The following is a 21,035-nucleotide window of genomic DNA, read 5'->3' as shown; positions in this document are numbered from 1 at the left end:
TGCACAAAACAGATCATCAGCAACATCCTTAATGTAAATGAATTAAAATGATTAGCACAATCCTTAGCACAATTCTTTAACCATTTAAAGACAAGGTGACCGACTGGAGCTCAAAATGTGTAGAATTAATAAACAAATTAAGCGTCTGTAGCATCCGTATAAAAGTTTACCACAGTAATTCTGCACGTCCCCATGCTTTCCCCATGGTTATACTATGCATTCACTATTGTTTGCCATGTTTTGTCATATTTTTTAATCTGCTTTATCATTTCTTTGGGCTTCACAATGCTATGCTTTATCGTGCTTACTCTTTGTTATGCTTTTACTATTGTAAACTTTTGTAAGGGATCTTTATAGGGCCTTATTTCTTCAGGCACTGATTCAAAAAATGATTTACAATCCCATGAATGCTAAACCCCGTATTTAAAACCACCTCCAGACTAGAACAAAAAAACTAAAATTCTCTTGTCCCAATTGTTTGTATTCCTTTTCAATTCCTTTTAACTCCTATGACAGTAACATACTAATCTTCCAAAGAGGAAGTGTAACTTGAAGTATCAATTTAAAATGATTAATGTATTGAGCTAATACAATATAGCCTGTATTGTATTAGCAATGAATCATACATATCGTAGAAAGAAAGAACCGATATGGACAGGAGATCATTCTTGATAGGAGACTTTTCTGCCTCGTCTTTATTTCACTTGTACATGTGACGGGATGCAACAAAACATATCCAACGAGCTAGCATATATAAACATTGTTAAAACTGTGATAACCCGACATCTGTAGTTGATTTCACACTCAGACTTGTTTTTCACTAATTCGGATGGAAGAATCATGAAGGTGGTGACTGTGACAGTACTGTTTTATCAATTTTAGGCTTGTGTTGCCAATGCTTATTTATTTATTACACCCGTGAGCTCAAATGTTTTCAGCAAACAGTGATTCGGGACTTACTGGCATTAGGACTATCTGAACTATATAAAATCTGAATTTTGCTGTACTGTACACAGGGAAATACTTAACAGCAACAACTGAACATATGAAGGTATAGTAATCTTTTACTCTGTTCTTACTGTAACATGTGGATATTAATTTCACTTTCTCAGGCAGGTTATCCGGCATTGTTGACCATTTGTTTAGCCAATTAGCTTGCAAGTTTTCCAGCCATTGATGTACAATTCATAACATTAATGTTTCGACTTACAAATAAATAATTTACCTAGCACAGGTAAATATCATCTTCAAATGATGATGCTATTGGAAAGCAGGGAGGGGTTGAGGCATTAAGAAGATATAGGTATCAGTGGATAGACTGAGATTTACACACAGCATCTTGTCTTATTCCATTGGTTTAACCCTAAGACCACTTTCAATAACATGTCAGTAAAAAGGTTTCAGAACATTATTATTATTATTGGTATTTCATTATAGTTGTTCCTCTCTGTTGTGTCAATTTACTAAATTTGTAATGCTTACTTATGCTTCCCCATGCTCTCACTATGCTTCATTACGTTTTCAACGCTTTCACTATGGGAAACCTTTAGAAGGGGAAATGGAATTTCAAATCTTGTTGTTTCACACAGTGGGATGGTGTTTTTTCTTTGTTTTATTTCCACTTCTGCCAGTTGAAATGGCATTGAAGGAGCTAACTCAGGACCAGATGGCTCGAATTGTCTTAATTGCCAGCAGGAACCATCCATCTGATTCCACATATCTGTTAAAAGTTTATTTAGAGCTAAATGAAATATTATATGTAAAGAAAGAAAGAAAGAAAGAAAGAAAGAAAGAAAGAAAGAAAGAAAGAAGCCCCCTTTGCCTCTTTGTAAGTATGAGTGCAGCGTTAGCCCCTCGGCCACCTAATACTATTAATATATTAAAAATGACGAGCCAAGAGACAGCTGGGATTGATTAACGTGTGGCCGTGTACTGAGCAAGCAAAATCTGCATCCTCTGCAGAGACGAAATGGAGCTGTTTATATTCTCACAGAGCCACTGTTTATACAGCTCAGAACACAAAGCACATCAAACCCAAACCACAACAAGAAAAATCACAGCATACCAATCTTCAACAGGTTAATGTGATTGAACACATTGTGTGCATCAATATATTAAAAAGGAAATACTATATCCTTGTGACAGGATGCAAGTGACGTGGTGCAATAAATACAATGTCCAAACCAGATTCTCCCAAAAATGTCTGTGATTTATTGTTGTAACATTAATAATAATAAAAATAATAATCAATAACAAAAAGAAAGACACTCCTAAACCACAATCCTCCGTGCACGAAACTGTGCTGACGTAGCTGCTTCCCCTTTGTACCCAGCAAACTCCTCCCTGCAATCAACCCATCGCCATGGTTTCTCCAATGAGGGCCACCCCGCAGATGACTGCAATGGAGTCGTTGAGTACTTGCAACTACGCGCTCCTCCTAATATGGTTACCTTCCAGTTTCCACCTACCATCAAGATGGTCCATCTGGGAGGCAGCATACCCTCACCCTTACACAGCGCCCTTTCTGGTTGGGAGGGAGATTTACAACATAGATCCTTTCTCTATCACAATCCCATATCCATATTCCCCCAAATTCAGATGACAGCTTGCATCAAAAGTTTATAAAACGGTATGTATGTGTGTAAAGCCATACTAACTACTCCATGCATATTAATGTCTTTCAGAAATTATAAACTAATATTTACGCACAAACTTGTTGCCACATAATATTTTAAAATAAATAAACAATTGATATTCTTAAAGTGCCTTTACAAAGGACTCTTCCTCCCAATCACAGTTATGAACCAGGCAGAGGCAGGTGTGCCTCGACATTTAGGTGTTTGGAGCTTCCCTTTGATCGTGCTCTTGTACCACTAAGCAGGCAGGACTTTCCTTCAGGCACTAAATGTGCTTCTAGTTGCCTGAATGGAATATGTGACCTGCAGTTAGGGACTGGACCCAAGGCTGTTGGTTGTAATTCAGATGCTTTACCATTGTGTTACTGTACGTTAGCCCTTTTCACAGCTGTTTTAAAGAAACTACAACCTCTAAAGACCAACAGTCATCAAGTCCTTTCTATTCTGCATGTCAATTTCGTGGAGAATGGGCCTTTATTTAAATTGTGCATCTCCTTCGCTCTGACAGCAGTTTGCTTCCCCAATCCCTGGGTGACAAGTAGAAAACAAACTATGAGCTTATAGATATTGCAAGGTAAAATTAGTAAGTGATGTTTCAGCAATTTATCAGTATTCTTCATTACAATCAGGGTTTACTGTAGACACTGCCCTTAAAAAACAGCCTCTACAGATTCTCCAAAGCTGTAATATAGGTATGCGCTCAAACACTGTATGCAAGAAGGATTTAAAAAGTCCAGTGATTAGGACTGGAGAATTACTTTTCCAATTATCTTTACTCACGTCCTTCAACCATGAGGTTAGAGCTTCACGTACAGCCTTTGCCTTTTCTCTTAATTCACTGGGCTTAGATGCCGAGCCATTGCACAGCTTTAGAAAGAAGGACAGTACAGTGGCATGAGTGAGCTCCCCTTCTGTTCCTACTTTTCCCTGCAGTCAAAGAGGATGTCCACGCGGCTGACCTGACACTTCCCCGAGAGCACATCTAGCTCTGCTTCCGTCACTGCCACCCTGCAGGAATTACACTGAGGGACATCGCCAGGCTGGGGTTCAGGGCAGACCCTGCAGGGGGCAGCAAGAGAATGTCAAATCAATGACTGACAAGGCTGTGCACAAATCCCTCCGGCATCTTAATGGGTACCCCTGTCAATCCAGAGACTGCTCACAGCTGAGGAATTCACGACCGCACTCTGACACGTCTCCAGAGTCCTTACCAATGACATAAAAATGGCATTTTAATGAAACGTATGAATTATTCATTTTTATTATTATGATGCATTCATTCATTATTTATTTATTTTTAGAAGTGGAATACATGTTTACTGCAATATACCTTGAAAAATATTGCACAGTAAAAGAAATGTGATACTTTAAACACAGTGTAATTTACCACAGTTCTTTTTAAAAATCTCCCCAAATCTTTTTTAAAGATATCTTGGAGATTAACGATAGCATACAGCAAGTGCTCCATCAGAACTGATGCTATGTATATTTTGCAGTATCACCGAGAAATACAGTCAATGAAATTGATATCAGCGTACCAAAGAAAGGTTTCATTAAAATTCTAATTGAAGTGACAATTAAAGGAAACTAGTAAAATTACTGGACAAACATTTTCACTACAAGTCATTGAAGATACCGATAAAGACTTCGTCATAACATTTGTCAAAGGACTTTACCCTTTTCTGCTTTTTAAAGTGTGCATCAGATCGGATTACGTTGCCTTTTTACTTTGTAACGTGGAAGGCTACATCAAAATAAGGAAAACGATCTCCTCTTTGTCAATGCACCCCAGCCATATATGGTGGTCACTAATTTGAAATGTACAATGCAGATTTTCTTCCTCGTACAAATATAGAATACTTTCTGATTCTCAGAAAAAAAAAAACAATTCCAGTGATATAACATTTTTAACAAACTGTTCATTGAGCCATGAATGCACACTATCTGAGTCACACGTTAGGACAGCCTCTTTTACTCTCCCAACACATGTCCCGACTTGAAATAATAACCATTTAAAGCATTAAAGAGTAAGTAGCGGGGTTCCGAAAAATATAGCGTTACACGTCCCCACGTGTTGCTACAACTGTTTAAATAATGTACCTGTCATTTTTCTTTTTATTGTTAACATCCTGACAACTTTTTACACTTATAAAAGTTTAAAGTCTGTTTCAGAGCTCTTTTCAAAATGGCCACTCTAGTGCACTGGGGGTTGAGATCTGTCCTCTAAATCACTGCAGGACGAGCGACAAAATAAAATAAAAATTAAAAAAAAGTGCTCTGGCTTTTCTGTTCTGTACCACATCATGGATCGTTATAGCTATGTTACCTCTCTGACAATATGGGCATTAATCCTTACACTATCAGCGTACTACAGCAGACATTTTGAAAAGAGCTTTGAAACAGACTTTAAAGTTATAAGTGTAAAAAGTTGTCAGGATTTTAATAATGAAAAGAAAAACTACAGGTACGTTATTTAAACAGTTGTAGCAACACGTGGGGACGTGGAACGCTATATTTTTCGGAACCCTGCTACTTACTCTTGAAGTCCTGTCACAGTCAGCAGGTAGCAAGGTTATAGCGGTCAGTAATAAACTTGACAGAACCGAAATTGTCTCAGTACATGCAAAGATCCCATATGGCAGAGTCACTTTCCTATTACCTTCCTGACGCAGTACGATTCTATGGAACTTACTGGAACGGCTTCCAAGAAACAGAGTCATTCTGATCTTTCGGATGTTTTGGACAGTTCAGATGGAAGTAGAATTATTTGCTTAATCCAAACCTTGTGGCTGGGTAAAGACCCACAATAATCATTTTCAGATGTCTGGCCTGTACGTTTTATCTCATGTAGAAAATGTATGCGATTACAATGCATTACTTTGGTGTTGGAAGCGTTTCTTAATTAGTCGACTGTTTCCTGCTCTGGTGTGATAGTATCACTAATCTCCATGTAATAAAGATTTAATAAAGAAAACAAAAACAAAACAAAGCTAAAAATAAAGGTTTGCCACACAAGGCGAGCGCTAGTCTCACTAAACGAGACATCCCACTCCAGGAACCTACTACACTACATTACCCTCTTTATACTGGTTGGTATCAACACCCTAAACTAACCTACTGCTGTTGCTCCCGAAGTCCCGGCCTCCCAGACTCCAGGTCGTTGAGACGGTTCTGGCAGAACCTACACAGGCACCGTCTTGCAATTTAAGGGTTCCGTAGTAGTTATCCTGCGGCGCGGACGCTCTCCTCCTGGAAGTAAACAAAGCGCCCGTCTGTGTAGCATGGCGGTGCAATCGCCTCGAGCTATGGCGCAGACACCTTTTGAGCTGCACGCAGCCTCCCCGGGCACGCTCCCCCCCAGCCAATCCAGACCTCCCGATCAGCTCAGCACAGCCTCCCCGGGCACGCCCCCAAGCCAATCCAGACCTCCCGATCAGCTCAGCACAGCCTCCCTGGGCATGCCCCCCAGCCAATCCAGACCTCACGTTCAGCTCCGCGACAGGCGAGCCCACCTGCTCAATTGGTTGCCTAGCAACATGTCTCCTGTTATGCGTCCCAGCTGCACACATCCGCGCAAGAACCAGCAACAGGGTTCTACCTGTCACAGTCCATTTAAAATGTTATCAAAGGAATGGCTTCATTAACGTGACCAAGCCTCAGGTCAAACAATGCATGTGTATAGTAAGTCACTATACACTTGACTCATTTATTTACCACAATATGTAGGTAAATAATATGCATTGCATGTTGGCTCTGAAGATATAGGTTAAAATTATACAGACATACAGGCAGACCTACATGTACATATATAGTCACTTGTATTGCATAACCTTGTGTTGCAAATGTACATGCAAAGTTACTTGAGATTATTAAAGGACACTGGCTCCTTAAGGTATAACCCTCATTTGCTCAACCAAGCAAGAACCATAATTTTGAATGTCAATATTGATGCTGACATTTTTTGCTAATGCATAAGCAGGAAAAAAATCCCCAGAACAAAAAAGTGTTATCAAACTATGAAACTTCCATTGACATAGCAAGTATCTAGTATGTATGAAAACAAAAATAATACTAAAACAATACAATTTAGTAAAGGAACAACAAAGCTACTGTACATAAAATCAATAAAAAAACTTTCAGAAATAAATGAAAGTGGGTTTGAAATGCTTTCAGAGCTGCTCAGTATCAACCCCATCCAAGATTAGCATGCCTGCCACGGACTGGAAGATCTCGATGGAAGAGCCACACTGCTAGCACTGGCTCAGCATGACACCTGACAGATACTGAAGAGGCAGAGGAGGAACTGTACTAGTGATTCCCAGTGGGGCACTGGAGCAAACATACCAGCCAGATACAAGCGCATCAGGGATCAGTATGTAGTTCATTTAAGGACATTACAAAAGAACAGAAGACATTCAAGAACAGGAGAAGGTCAATAGGGCCAACAAGCCCGTCCCATTCAATGGCTTAAGTTACCTCTCCTTACCCCTGTCCCAGTCTTTCTTAAGAAACATTACATTTTATTGAATAGTCTACTCTCCTGATGCATTCCATATGCAAATTGTGTGAAATACTGTAGTTGAATTTAGGTGTCTAAAAGGAATTAAAAATATATATGAATCTAACAAGAAACAGCTGCAGTAGTGGGCAGGTAAATCACTATTTTGAGTCGGTTCTCTTACTCAGAAATACAGTATTATTTGCTATTGTACTTCAACTCATAGTTGCTTGGCCTGGTGGTATTTTTCAAGTGTTATTATATATTATTAATATCCTTCTCTGTTTGGACACCGTGCTACCCTGCATATCAGCCAAAATTATTCTTTAAAAAAAAATAACAACAACAACAATTTTAATTTATTGAAATGCCTTGCTTAATCAGTTTAAACGATCCCATAGCATAGAATGAGGCCAACTGAAACCCATGTGAAAAGTTTCTGGTCACCACATTGAAGAACACCTGACGGTCAGTGGTTTAAATGCGTCTATGTGGGTGTCCATGTAGACTGTGGCTGCCTAACTACTGACCACAGCGTTTCCCATCACTTTCACTTCTGTCATCCCTCAGTGAGTGGACCTTGCTCAAGAGCCTTCCTGCTTCAGAATGTTGATTACAACTCTCCAGCCTGTGGAGCTCATGCAGCCTTAATGGCTGGAACTCAAGGGAGCCCACTTTACTGGGGATAACACGGCTTTCACTGTCAGTGATTGTGTTTCAGGCTTTTCTTCCTCAAGCACTCACAGTTTGTTCCAGTCCCATTAGGCTGATGAAGGCTTTAGCCGAAAGTGAAGTTGATCGTAGTTTTATCTCGGAATTCCTGTGTGTTAGAAGTTATGGGATGTTTCTGCAGTAAAAGAGATCCTGGGTTTGTTTTTTGTTTTATCCACACTGATTCATGGCCTATTGCTGCTAAAGCTATTAAATCTATTACATTTGTGTTTCATTTTAAATTATATTTATATGAAAAGCACTTTAATAGTGTATGTATATATATACACAAACACACACACACACACACACACACACACATACAGCTGAACCCGCTTTATATCATGATTACCGTGCAGGCATAATTCGTGATATAAAGCGGGTCATGATATAAACCGAGCTTCATGTTTGCCTATGACAGCACATTATGCGTGCGAGAAAAAAAAGAAAGAAAACTAACAGTGAATTAAAGAGCAGTGTTTTAATACTGTACATTCAGTTGATCTTTACATTTAAACAAATGCATATAGTTTACTATAGGACAAATACGTATTGTATCACTAACTGGAATGAAACAGTTTGTGTCATTCTCTAAAAAAGGCATGAATTGTCAAATGATGAGAGTTATCAATTAGGCGTTGCACTTGGTGGGGTTTTTTGTGAATAAGACTGATTGTGTTAAAAAAGAAAAATGTGGTGACATTGGTGTTTTGTAACCGAACTGTATCCCGTTAAGACCGCCCATGCAGCATTTGACAGGCTGCACAAAATGTCAGTTTATCAGACGAGATGATTATTGGTTGTTAGTTGCGTTGGAAATTAATTATATCCTGTGGTTACTTAGTAATGCCTGGCCACGCAGCATTTGACAGGCTGCACAAAATGAAGCAGCAGGTTTGTGAGATTATATTGAGAGGGGTAATTTCTCAAATAACATATGGTGCATGGGGAGTCGTTTTTCAAAAATCATGATAATAAACGGTATGATTAAGCGAGGTGATATAAAACAGGTTCATCTGTGTATATATATATATATATATATATATATATATATATATATATATATATATACAGTGCCTATAGAAAGTCTACACCCCCTTGAACTTTTTTCACATTTTGTTGTGTCAGTGCCTCAGAGTTTCATGCATTTAAATGAGGATTTATTTCCACTTTTCTACACACCATACTCCAAACTGTTAAGGGGAAAAAAAGTTTTTATTGAGAAAAAAATTATATATTAATAATACAAAACTGAAAGATCATAATTGGATAAGTCTCCACCCCCCTGAGTTTATACTTGGTGGAAGCACATTTGGCAGCAATTACAGCTGTGAGTCTGTTGGTATAGGTCTCTACCAACTTTGCACACCTAGATTTGGCAATATTTGACCATTCTTCTTTACAAAACTGTTCAAGCTCTGTCAAGTTCCTTGGGGAGCATTTATGGACAGCAATCATCAAGTCATGCCACAAATTTTCGACTGGATTTAGGTCGGGGCTCTGACTGGGCCACTCAAAGACATTTACCTTTTTGTTCCTTAGCCACTCCAGTGTAGCTTTGGCTGTGTGCTTTGGGTCGTTGTCATGCTGAAAGTTGAACTTCCGTCCCAGTTTCAGCTTTCTTGCAGAGAGCAGCAGGTTTTGCTCAAGGACTTCTCTGTACTTTGCTCCATTCATTTCCCCTTCTACCCTGACAAGTGCCTCAGTCCCTGCCAATGAGAAACATCTCCATAACATGATGCTGCCACCACCATGCTTCACAGTAGGGATGGTGTTCTTTGGATGATGCGATGTGTTGGGTTTGCGCCAAACATGACGCTTTGCATTTAGGCCAAAAAGTTCCATTTTAGTTTTGTCAGACCACAAAACTTTTTGCCACATGGCTGCAGAAGCTGCAGTGTTTTTTTGCATACTTCAAACAGGATTCAAGGTGGGCTTTATTGAGTAATGGCTTCCTTCTTGCCACCCTACCATACAGGCCAGATTTGTGAAGTGCTTGGGATATTGTTGTCACATGCACACTTTCACCAGTGTTGGCCATAAAAGTCTGTAGCCTGTAGATCAGTCTCCTTCTTGCTCGGTCATCCAGTTTGGAGGGACGGCCTGATCTAGGCAGGGTCTTGGTGGTGCCATACACCTTCCACTTCTTAATAATCGTCTTGACCGTGCTCCAAGGGATATTCAAGGCCTTTGATATTTTTTTATACCCCTCCCCTGATCTGTGCCTTTCAACAACTTTGTCCTGGAGTTCTTTTGAAAGCTCCTTGGTGCTCATGGTTGAGTCTTTGCTTTAAAATGCACTACCCAGCAGAGAGAACCTACAGGAACTGCTGAATTTATCCTGAAATCATGTGAATCACTACAATTTAACACAGGTGGAGGCCACTTAACTTGGTGTGTGATTTTGAAGGCAATTGGTCACACCTGAGCTAATTTAGGATTGCTATTAGAAGGGTGGTGGACACTTATCCAACCAAGCTATTTTAGTTTTTATTTTTAATTAATTTTCTACACATTTCTAAAATATATTTTTCACTTGGAAGTTGTGGGGTAGGATGTGTAGATAAATGGAAAAAAAACTATTTTAATGCATTTTAATTCCAGGCTATAAGGCAAGAAAAGGTGAACATTTTGAAAGGAGGTGTAGACTTTCTATAGGCACTGTATATATATATATATATATATATATATATATATATATACATACATACATACATACATACATACATACATACACACACACACACAATCACATAATTTATAATACAACAAGCTCTACATTTTCATAAGCTTCCCAGCAGCAATAGGCCATGAATTAGCGTGGATAAAACAAAATACCAAAAAACAAACCCAGAACCTCATACCAGCTCCCGCTAGTAGGATCCATTTTTAGTAGATCAATGTGTTGACACCCACTGTTCACAATAGGGCTCTACCATTAAATAGCAGTAAAATGCAACCTGTTAATAAACTTAATGGGTTTAGTCATCTACACATTCATTTCCTGAGCTTAGCAGCTCATGCAACCTCAATAAAAATGGCATTGTATTGCATAATTTGGGGGCTTATTAGTGGGCTACAGCACAAGTTTCCATTTCTTGTTCCTGTGCCAAACCTAACTGGCACTTTGAGGTCGGAGGGGCTTTTTAAATCACTTTTTCACTGATTTTAGCGTCACCTTCTTTGTGTTATTGCTGTCACAGAGCCCAATCTGCTGCAGTTTATATAATGGTGTTGGTGGATCAGTAGGAGGTCCCAGTCCATCTAAACAGCCTAGACAAGAAATTCAGTCGTATGTTAATCACCCTACGACTTTTGGTTTTGGTTTGCTACAAGCCCTTTGACCGAAATACTTGGACTAACTATATTGTGTCTTCCCAATGAAGACTGCAGACTCAGCAGTCCTGCCCTGTCAGGTTCACCCTGGCTTCCATGCTCTTCGCCACCACCTCTTTCCACTGCGTTCCGTCTTTAATCGGATTCATTCTCTCGATCAAAATCCTACACCATTTCTGGATTCCCTGCACAGACCAAAGAAGGCATTTGCTGAAGAGGCAGGTTAAATAAGAGATGCACAGTTTCCCTTGGAGTAGCGACCTTAGGAAGAACATTGCAAAAAACATTTACTAGACCTGGCAGGTGTCCATGATTTATGAGTTCCAGTATTTATACATGGGTACAGATATCCATACAAGGAATTTGAGTTTGCAAAATGCCCTGGTTCCTGGTTCCTTGTTCCTAGTTTCTAGGGTACATTTTGGCCAGGCCATTGCTGTGGACACATAAATTCTTTAAATGTTAGCTTAGGAACCTTCAAGTATACAAAGCAGAAAGGATATAGTGACATCTAACTGGGCATCATCGCTCCACACAACATATTACAGTGTTATCAGACTGAAATAAATCCAGAAATACGACTTTGTGATGATCAATTTGCTGTGTATAAGGGCAGACCCCTTTCCACAGTGACCTTAGTTTCTCTAACTCCACTTGTGCTTGAGTGTATGATGTAGTAGGATGTTTCCATTAGTCTGATAATCGATGCCTCACAAGCGTAATAAACGTTACCCTGTTACCTATTCAGTTAAACAGACATGATTCAAAGTTAACAAAACATAGCAAATAATGTAACCAGGTGACCCATTCACACTTTTAATACAGGTGGGAAACTGGGGCTGTCCTGACCTAGCAGACATCTACTCTCCATTTCATTTCAGTTCCTGCTGTAATCTGCATCCCAGAACTTGACCCTTTTGTGTTTTGCTGTCAGGTTTTTCAATTCAATGTTTGGGAAGTGAAATTGTGTGGGTTTCGCCTTTTGAGACAGCGCCACTGAAAAGCAAAAACATATTTAGGTCTACTTACTTTCCAGATTGCAGTATAAAATACCAGCAAACAGACCAAAAAGGAGGACCAGCACTCGTGTTGCTACTTCCAATATTGGTAAGAATATTAATATATTTAACCAGCCAAAATAATCTTAAGTAATCTTAAGTGAAATAATACTTGTGTTACCAGTTTAAAGTAAATAACATCTGAAAATTCATTTTCAGATGTTATGCACGTATCTGCTCAGTGCAGAATGGACTCCAGTTGGGCTCCCTCTGTGTTCACTTAACAGGCAGTTGAGCTCAGTGCTCATGCTGCCCCCTGTAGCCTGAGAGTTTGGGCTGCACACAGTCGAGTTCATCTTCACAGAGGCATTCTGTAAAGGGACTCCCAGCACGTAGGCACACACCTGGGCTACCCGAATAAAACAAACACAAGCACCAATATCAATTAAAAAGCATTCAACAAGCAACATCTCTTGAAAAGACCACCATGGTAATGTTGCATGATCACGTGCTTTAAGATGTTTTTTTACTATGATTCTACAAGCTTATCAGTCATTTGCCACGATTGCAGGAGATTCACGATGCTCTTTTACTATGCTTTACTACATATTTTATTTGACTTTACCATAACACCTTACGAATTGGGGAGATTGTTTGCGAAAGAGCCCAGTTCTTCTCTTTCGTACAATACAAGCAGTGTATTGTATTCACAGTAAGAACCAAAAAAAAAATGTATCAATGAACCTAGCGCTGCTGAGGGTCCTTATTGCTGTAGGCAACTAAATCTTGAACGAGTTCCTCCACAAGAGACCACTTTAGCAATAACCTAGGGAACTGGTGCCGTGAGCTTGGGACCTGACCCATAAACACAAACAAACAACTTCAGGTACAGTAAAATAAGACTTGCAGCCAAATGAAGGCAGCAGCATGTGGATACAACTACTGTGGCACAAACAGTTCAGGCTTTTGTCAATCTCACACCATTAAAGGCAATGCATCACAGCTTGTGATAAAACAAAAAATAAGAGGCGTAATGAGTTGCTGGAACAAGGCTGCCCACACACAAGCAAATAAAGATGATTAAAACATTATACCTATTTTACTCTGATCATTTGTAAAATAATATTACTGCATGGAAACATAATGTGAAAAGGAATATGTTTTTTTTCCATACACCGTAATCATTCACTTTACTAAAAATGTACTACTTGGATGCTAAGTGGTACATTTTAGGATCTCTTGGAAACCTCTACTGAAGTTTGTGCGTCTTTGCACTCAATCCAAACATTACAAATGCTTCCACTGAGGTACAAATGTGCGCACAAAGTCAAGGACCAACCCAGACATAACTACGTACTGTAAGAGCTGTACAGAACTGGAAGATTGTTTTATATATATATATATATATATATATATATATATATATATATATATATATATATATATATATATATTAGCTCAAAGAGCCAGCTGCCCAACGTTTCGATATGTTGTACATATCTTTCTCAAGGGAGCCTGTGTTTGAATCAAAACATTGGAGGTATTTATAGGTTTTGGACGGCATGACAACTATTTGTTATTGTTTACATTCAAATCCATGATTTATTCTTACATGATGTAATGGTGTTCTATATATTGTGACATCATTTTTACTTCTATCTTTGAATCTGTATTAATTCTAATTAACATTACTTTATATAAACTTATATTTTTATTATATCATGCAATGCTGGCTCTGAGGATCAGTCTAGATTTGGCCTCCCCAGCGCATCAGCATGCACAACTTTTGAATGAATTTTGTTTATTTATTTAAATGTTATATATTTATTGAAGTTAATTAGTTCATTCTTTTCTGTTGAGTCCCACTGGCATAATCGTGTTCAGTCTATTTATCCATTTACTTTCTTTTATTCTTCTATATGTCGCATTGTCTAATTTGAGCTGTTCTAATACTACAAACTTGACATCATTTATGTCATGTCCCTGACTGGTGAAGTGCTGTACTATTGGTTCACTCATTTTTTTATTTCTAATTAATGAAAGGTGGTTCTGAATTCTTTTATATAAAGTAGTTCCAGTCTCTCCAACATATTTGATTTCATCACATTTTTCACAGGCTATTCCATAAACAACATTGCTATTTTTACAGTAGGTATTAGTTTTTAGTGGATATGTGGTGTTCTTATGTTTAATTATGTTTTTACTTTTGTCTATGTATTTACACACTTTACATTTACTGGTGCACATGTTCGTAGAACCTATTTTGTCAATTATTCTTTTATGTTTACTGTGAACTAAAATATCACCTAAATTAGCTTCTCTTTTGAATGCTACAACTGGGGCCTTAAGAAATACTTTTTTAAATTTTTCTGAATTATGTAGAATCCGCAAGTGTTTCCAAACTATCTTAGAAATATTGGGCAAAAGTTTAGAGTAAGTCATTACTAATGGGACTCTTTTGACCTTTTTATCTCTATTTTTATAATCTAGTAGATCATCTCTTTTTAGTTTATCCACTTTTCTTAACTCCATCTCTATAATTCTTTCTTTGTATCCTCTTTTTTTAAGATTTGTTTTTAATACATTTCTTTGTTTTACATAGTCACTTTCTTTAGAGCATATTTTTCGTATTCTTATTCCTAGACCCTTTAGGATTGCCCTTTTAGTGTGTATCGGATGTGCAGAGGACATGTGTAAATACTGGTGCATGTCAGTAGGTTTACAGAAGAGGTCAGTCTCAATTGAACCTTCTTCAAGTTTTACTATGGTATCTAAAAATTCTATTTCTTTCCTTGTCCATCGAAGGTCCACCTTAATATTACTGTGTATTTCATTTGCCATTTTATGAAACTGGAAAAGCGACTCTTCTCCATGTGTCCAAACCCCTTTTTGTTTTTGTTTCCCAGTGTGTTACCCTTCATCTCTGTCCACACACAATGCTCCATATTGATGCCCGATGGCTGCAATACCACCCAGGGTGCCTCTAAGGAACAATAAGAAGAGGTGTTGGTGGCTCCAAAAGGGCCACTTACTCCTCTGGACTGGAACTGAAGCAATAACTTCAGTAACAAAGAGTGTCAGGATGCATAACTCAATTGGAGGAACCATCATCTGGATTCTTTGTGGACAATGAAGATGCAACAACACTATCTTAAAGAGTTGGGATGTGACCGAAATTCCCTTTAAAATGTAAGTACAGCTGCACTGATACATCCACATGCTCAGTGGGTCTTTTCTACTAAATCCTTTGAATGAGTAAATCAATCTATTGCCCGATTTTCAACCCTCACTCTTCCCTGAAGATGTACCTTCTGCCAAAGACTACAGATGATCTCTTTTAAATGTTCCAGACTGGACAGAATATGTCTCTCCCGAGTTATGAGATGTGTGCTTTCCCCACTCACTCGGGTCTCACCTCCACTAATGGAATAATTGTGGTCTTTTTCTCTGAATGCAGGGGATCCTCTATGAGTACCTCCTTAAGGAATTCCCCGGGTCTGATGTAATCTTCATCCTTCTCAAAGCTGTTGCCGCCTGCACTTTGCTGCTGGAATATCCTCTGTGTGCTCAATGAGGCATTGAGACATGTCAGGGCTGTCTTATCGAAGCCTCTGAGCTTTTGCAGAACAACAGTTTCTGGTCTCCAACTTTCATCTCAAGACAAAGTACAATGGTGCCTTTTTTAAACTACAGCATGTCCCTGAAGACAGACACATTTCTCCTGTATTTCTTTTCATGTTTTCCTACACTTTCTGCTTCTTAGTTTCTTTCACATGGCATAATTAGTGCCTGTTTTTGCTGGGATGATGCTGCTTTCATGGCCCACCCAGTAGAGCACAATGACCTTTTAGAAACCAATGCACTAGTCTATTTATTGGTTGTTCCACATCCACTGACATACATCATGGATATCTATGACCTATGGTTCAAGCTATGTTTCCTTAAAATCTAGGAGTCAAAAATAATTCCATCACAACTTGAATAAACAGTCAGAAGTCTATATGTGAAACTGTTTCCTTACTTAACCACCAATTCTCTCCCCGATATGTTTGAAAAAAAGGCTTGAATGACTTGGGGTGGAGGTGGGGTAAGGTAACAGAGAGACATAACTAGATGTTTAAACGGTTGTAATCCATAGACCCTCAATTTATGTCATTCTGTGGTGTCTATTTTAGTGATCTAAACAGTGGTGGAAAATAAATACTGGTACCCCAAAATGTACAAATCTCTTCCCTGTATTGTCATTGTCTTTAGTGATGCTAACTTTAGTGACAATTGTCTCTGTTTAGATCATTAAAATAGACCCAGGTATTTTTTGATAGATCACCAGAAATGTTTCTGAAAATGATCGAAAGAAAATTGAGTACCATCACCATCTGTGGTCAGTCGAATAAAGCTTCACCTTGTACAGTTGCTAGCTGCACCATATTAGTCCTGAGAGCAGACTGAGCACAAAAGCTGGTATTCACTGGCAAGAGATGAAAGAGCAGGGATTGCGAGTGTGTGCAGTAACTGTGGGAACATCAGCCTGAAAGCACTGTTTCTCCTCGATAACAAGCCCCACTATCCGTGAGAACCACTCAGAGCTAAAGGAGACAACTGAATTAGTGTCCCACATAGAGGATGTGGAGGACCACAAAATAAATACTGGACGTGAAGAACGAAGGGAAAGGAGGTCCCCAAGTTGGCTGATGACAGCTGGGTTACACAGCATAATCTCTGCTATAGATTTTTTTTCTCCAGTAGGGTTCTTCTCAGCACATTTACACAAGCAATTTGGATCGTGGCACAAGGAGATTAGGAGATTTGCTTAAGGTAACAGTGGGAGTCAGTGATCCCAGGATCTCCCTGTTATTAAAAATGGAGAAGTCACCAAAGGCATTTCCTTTTGAGCAATGGGCAGTTACAGCCTTGAACGACGTTGGTGACTTCAATGCTTAAGGTACGTGATGTTCACCTAAAAACAAGAATTGATCTGAATCTAAAAAACAAGGGGACTCAGACATGTCCTTCATTTTTTTACATTTTAGTCATTTTGAGAACAGAATGTATTATTGTATGAAAGTAGAATTCCTTTGGTATGTTATATTTTTATTGGACTGTATTGAAGGTTAACAATGTGTCACTTAGGGAGATGTCTTATAATGTGTGATCCCAAGCCTATAATGTGATCCCAAGCCTATTCCATTTTGTGGTCGAGATACCTCCAGTTCTTGAAGGACTTTAAGTTACTTTCTCCAATCACAAGCCCAGGCTCTGATTTATTCTGCTCAACATAGTCCTTCTCCTACTGTACATCAAGCCATCCCCCCCATCCCACTCCCCTCCATGCAGGACTCCAAATGGAAATTCGCTGCCTAACCCTACTGACTGCATAGGACAAGAAACCTGGCAGTTCTTATAGTTCTTCAAATAAACACACAGGGCCAAACGGGATAATAGGAAAATTAGAGCCGAAAAGTTTAGTTGTTGTCATTGTTTTACAAGAATCATCTGTCCCATTTCCTGCAGTTCCACCTCAGGGCTTCTCCAACTAAAGGGCGCAGACACAGGATGTCACGGAAGGATGGTTGGGTTCTGTCTAGCCTTCGTCCTCGTCAAACAAGTTAAGTAACTAATGGATTCCCCCAGATTTATTATGCCAAAGTTGACCACAGTCCAGCACAACCTACTTGGTAACTTATCACACAGATTCATGTTTTCAATTTGCTCGAAGTATGAGGGAGTTCTGGCTTGTTTGGAGCATGGCTTTTACATATACATCTGGCTCCTGTAGATGAGGTCAAGGAAGATAAACGGATTCGTAGAGATTGATTCTTTTTGTACAGTATTTAAGATGTCTCTTGGATTATCCTGCGGTATTGGAAGTTTGATGTGCATATTATCTATAATGTGTCACTCCTATATTTTTCACTTCTTAAGTCCGTGTCTTTGTGGTCAAATCCTGGCAGTCATTAAGGGAAGAAGAAGAGAATAGCAAGTACACAACAGGAAAGAGTTGTGGAATAGTTTCATTGCTATACCCACTTTAAAATTGAATCTTATTCACAGCACTGTAAACAATGTTATTGTAGACAGGATATTCCATCACAGTGAACCAATTAAAGGTATGTGAGTAGAAAGGAGATTACCCTGCACCCCTTGTCCAGCACTCTTTGATCCTCATAAATTAGTCTTTTATGACAATGTTCCATTATTCTGGGAACTGCAATGCGAACTTCTAGAACAAATAGCATGCTTAGTTGGCCTCCAAACTCCAAAAGGATAGAAAGACTCTCAGCCCCCAGCAAATGTAGCTGTGAAAAGGACAGTATTCCAACCCTGATTCCACTGAACACACATCCCCAATGTGTTTCATCGCACTTTTCAGGGGTATAGGACGTAACAGTGACATCTCTTTGTGAACGGTTCCGTTCAGTAAACTGGAGGATCAGTCTAAGAACACGGAAAGGCTAACAACGTCTAAGTGTAATCTGTTCCACAGACAAGGGGCTACAGAGATAATGTAATCTAAATGACTGCACATACAGCATAGAACTATCACTATTCCACAGATAGTGTTATTTATAGAAAATGACTTGATAACTGGATAGAAGTGTGCTGCTTATACTTACAAGTGTTCTTCAACATGATATAATAAACATACTGGCACACTGTGACAAAGTGGTTTGCAGTGTACAGCTGCAGGAGTGATGCGGTGCGTAATTAACAGACAGAGACTTGTAATCCAGTTGAAAAGTGCTTTCTTTTATTTTATAATTCCAGGTCTGGTGACCAAATAATAATCCCTGGCAATACATAACAATGTGTAGTGCACAGGGTAAATAATAACAGGGTTGCAGTCCCAAATAGTAAACACGCGTATCTGTCCCACAATGTACTAACACGGTCACCAGTCCTGGATGAGTGCAGTAGTGCTCGTGGTGGGTGATACAGGTTTATACGTGACAATAGTGCAGTGCTGTTTCCGGGTTTTGTGCTGGCCCTTGGCGACAGCTCTGGAATGTGTTAGCCGTCTACTAATACCAAACAATAATTAGTAACAAAAACGATACGTTATTACAGGTATTCTTACAGGTCTGTGGCGGAGTGTCCCGCCCTATGTATTATTATTTGTATTTTTGTTTGCGGCGCGGGTAAAAGCGCCGCGTCTTTTATTATATATTTAAAACCCCCGTGAGGATGCATGGCTGATCAGCTACTGATTATTTAACTAGCTGACAGTCATGCATCCTTACCAAACGCGTGCAGACTCTGGCCGAGGGATAATAAGATAATTAACTACTAGCTAATCCCTCGGCCAGAGTATATAAACCTGCAGCTCTCTGCACTCGTGGTGGGTGTACAGAGGAGAGTACGGGGAGCGAAGAGAGCGAGTCACATTTAAAAAAACAATTGCTAAAACGTGCTGGATTCTCCAGCACGACACTTACTTGTTTGTTTGTTGATTCGTTTGGCCCTCGTGCCCTTTTGTTTTGTGTTTTGTTGTTTTGTTTAAATCTTTTGTTTGTTTATTAAATACGCTGAACGCAATTGCGTTCAGCTTCACCCGCCCATCCACTGTTTTGGTTTGAGTTACTTCCTGGTCTGTGACGTCATCACACATCACCACTGCGAGCCAGACTGTCACAAGGTCCTTCTGGGTTCTATCATTAAACCAAAGCGAAGGAACAGATTGCGTCTCTCCATCCCCTTTTATGTCATCACACATGACCTCTTGGTAAACGAGTGCAGCCGCCCCTCCAATCCGCAACTGCCACATCATTTCCCTTCCGGGTCGATGAGTTAATGCACCGGAGTTCCGCCCCTTTTCTAGCTGGCCAACTTCCCTTGAACCCTGGGAAAGAACTGTCGGGCCAACCCGTCCAAGGTACTCTGTTCTCGCTACTTAGCGCCCTCACAGGTCGGGAGGGAGATTTACCACCAAGAATCACTGTATTTCTGTCACACACATGCAACATTGTGCACAATGCTGTTTAATTTAACAGTTAGTGAATTATCATGGCCAATGAGATGAGGTAATAAGGTATTAGCTCTATAACAACTAGTTAAAATAGGTCTGATCCTTTAGTAGAGTGTGGAGCTATAAAGGTGGCGGCCCTTTGTACGCAAGACAAGGCATGTGTCATTTAATGTCCATGTTTGCAGCTTGACGAGGTATGGATATAAGGGGGAAAAATAGATTTTAATTGTGCTTGCCAGATTGACCTACAGGAAGCCTAACTGTGATTGCTGTGTGTTTATTCTTGTTTCTCCTACAAAAATAAATCTCTCCTAAAAAAAAGTGCATTTCCGCCCATTTAAAGATTTTGTGTGTAAGACTCTTGATGCTTTTCTTTTCTCCTTCTTTGTTAAAGGACAGAAGAATGACTATACTGTTGAGTATGTGAGTTTTTTATATAGGAAAACATGAGACCTACAACTAGTTTGGTGTCATTTCATAGAAATAATAATAATAATAATAATAATAATAATAATAATCCTGAGGAATTGGCCTTCAAAAAATGACTATCAAGTTAGAGCTCAAGTAAGTTTGGGATCTGTGAGTGCGAAGCCAGTGAACATGTACAGTTGCACTGTTGAATTCACCATAGTGCATATGATTATTTGGTGGTTGAAATTGTATTAGCTGTTTTGCTTGCAATATTAACCACACACATGTGACTTCTCAGCAACTGTAATAATGATGAATGAATGTCAATTTATGTAACTGAGTCCGGCCAAAATTACACTTCATCACGCCAATATGCTGCCAAACTCTTGCACCACAAAGTACTGAGGAGGAGTGAAAATGAAGTTCGAACCTGCCCTACACATTACTGTGAGGTAGGGGTCACTGCCAACTGGCTCAGTCTT

At 39.3% G+C, this 21,035-nt stretch overlaps 1 long non-coding RNA gene across 1 annotated transcript in view; it reads right to left on the bottom strand.

The window, feature by feature from the left end:
• Nucleotides 1–2,815: 2,815 nt before the first annotated feature.
• LOC131739396 (uncharacterized) overlaps nucleotides 2,816–21,035 on the bottom strand; it is a 36,268-nt gene continuing 18,048 nt past the window's right edge. Inside the window, exon 5 of the long non-coding RNA XR_009330507.1 lies at nucleotides 2,816–3,695. This is a non-coding gene — a long non-coding RNA (uncharacterized LOC131739396). The remainder of the gene's footprint in view (nucleotides 3,696–21,035) is intronic.

The sequence above is a fragment of the Acipenser ruthenus genome, chromosome 1, assembly GCF_902713425.1.
Source record: "Acipenser ruthenus chromosome 1, fAciRut3.2 maternal haplotype, whole genome shotgun sequence".
Lineage (NCBI taxonomy): Eukaryota > Metazoa > Chordata > Actinopteri > Acipenseriformes > Acipenseridae > Acipenser > Acipenser ruthenus.
This window is presented reverse-complemented; position numbering and strand designations above follow the sequence as displayed.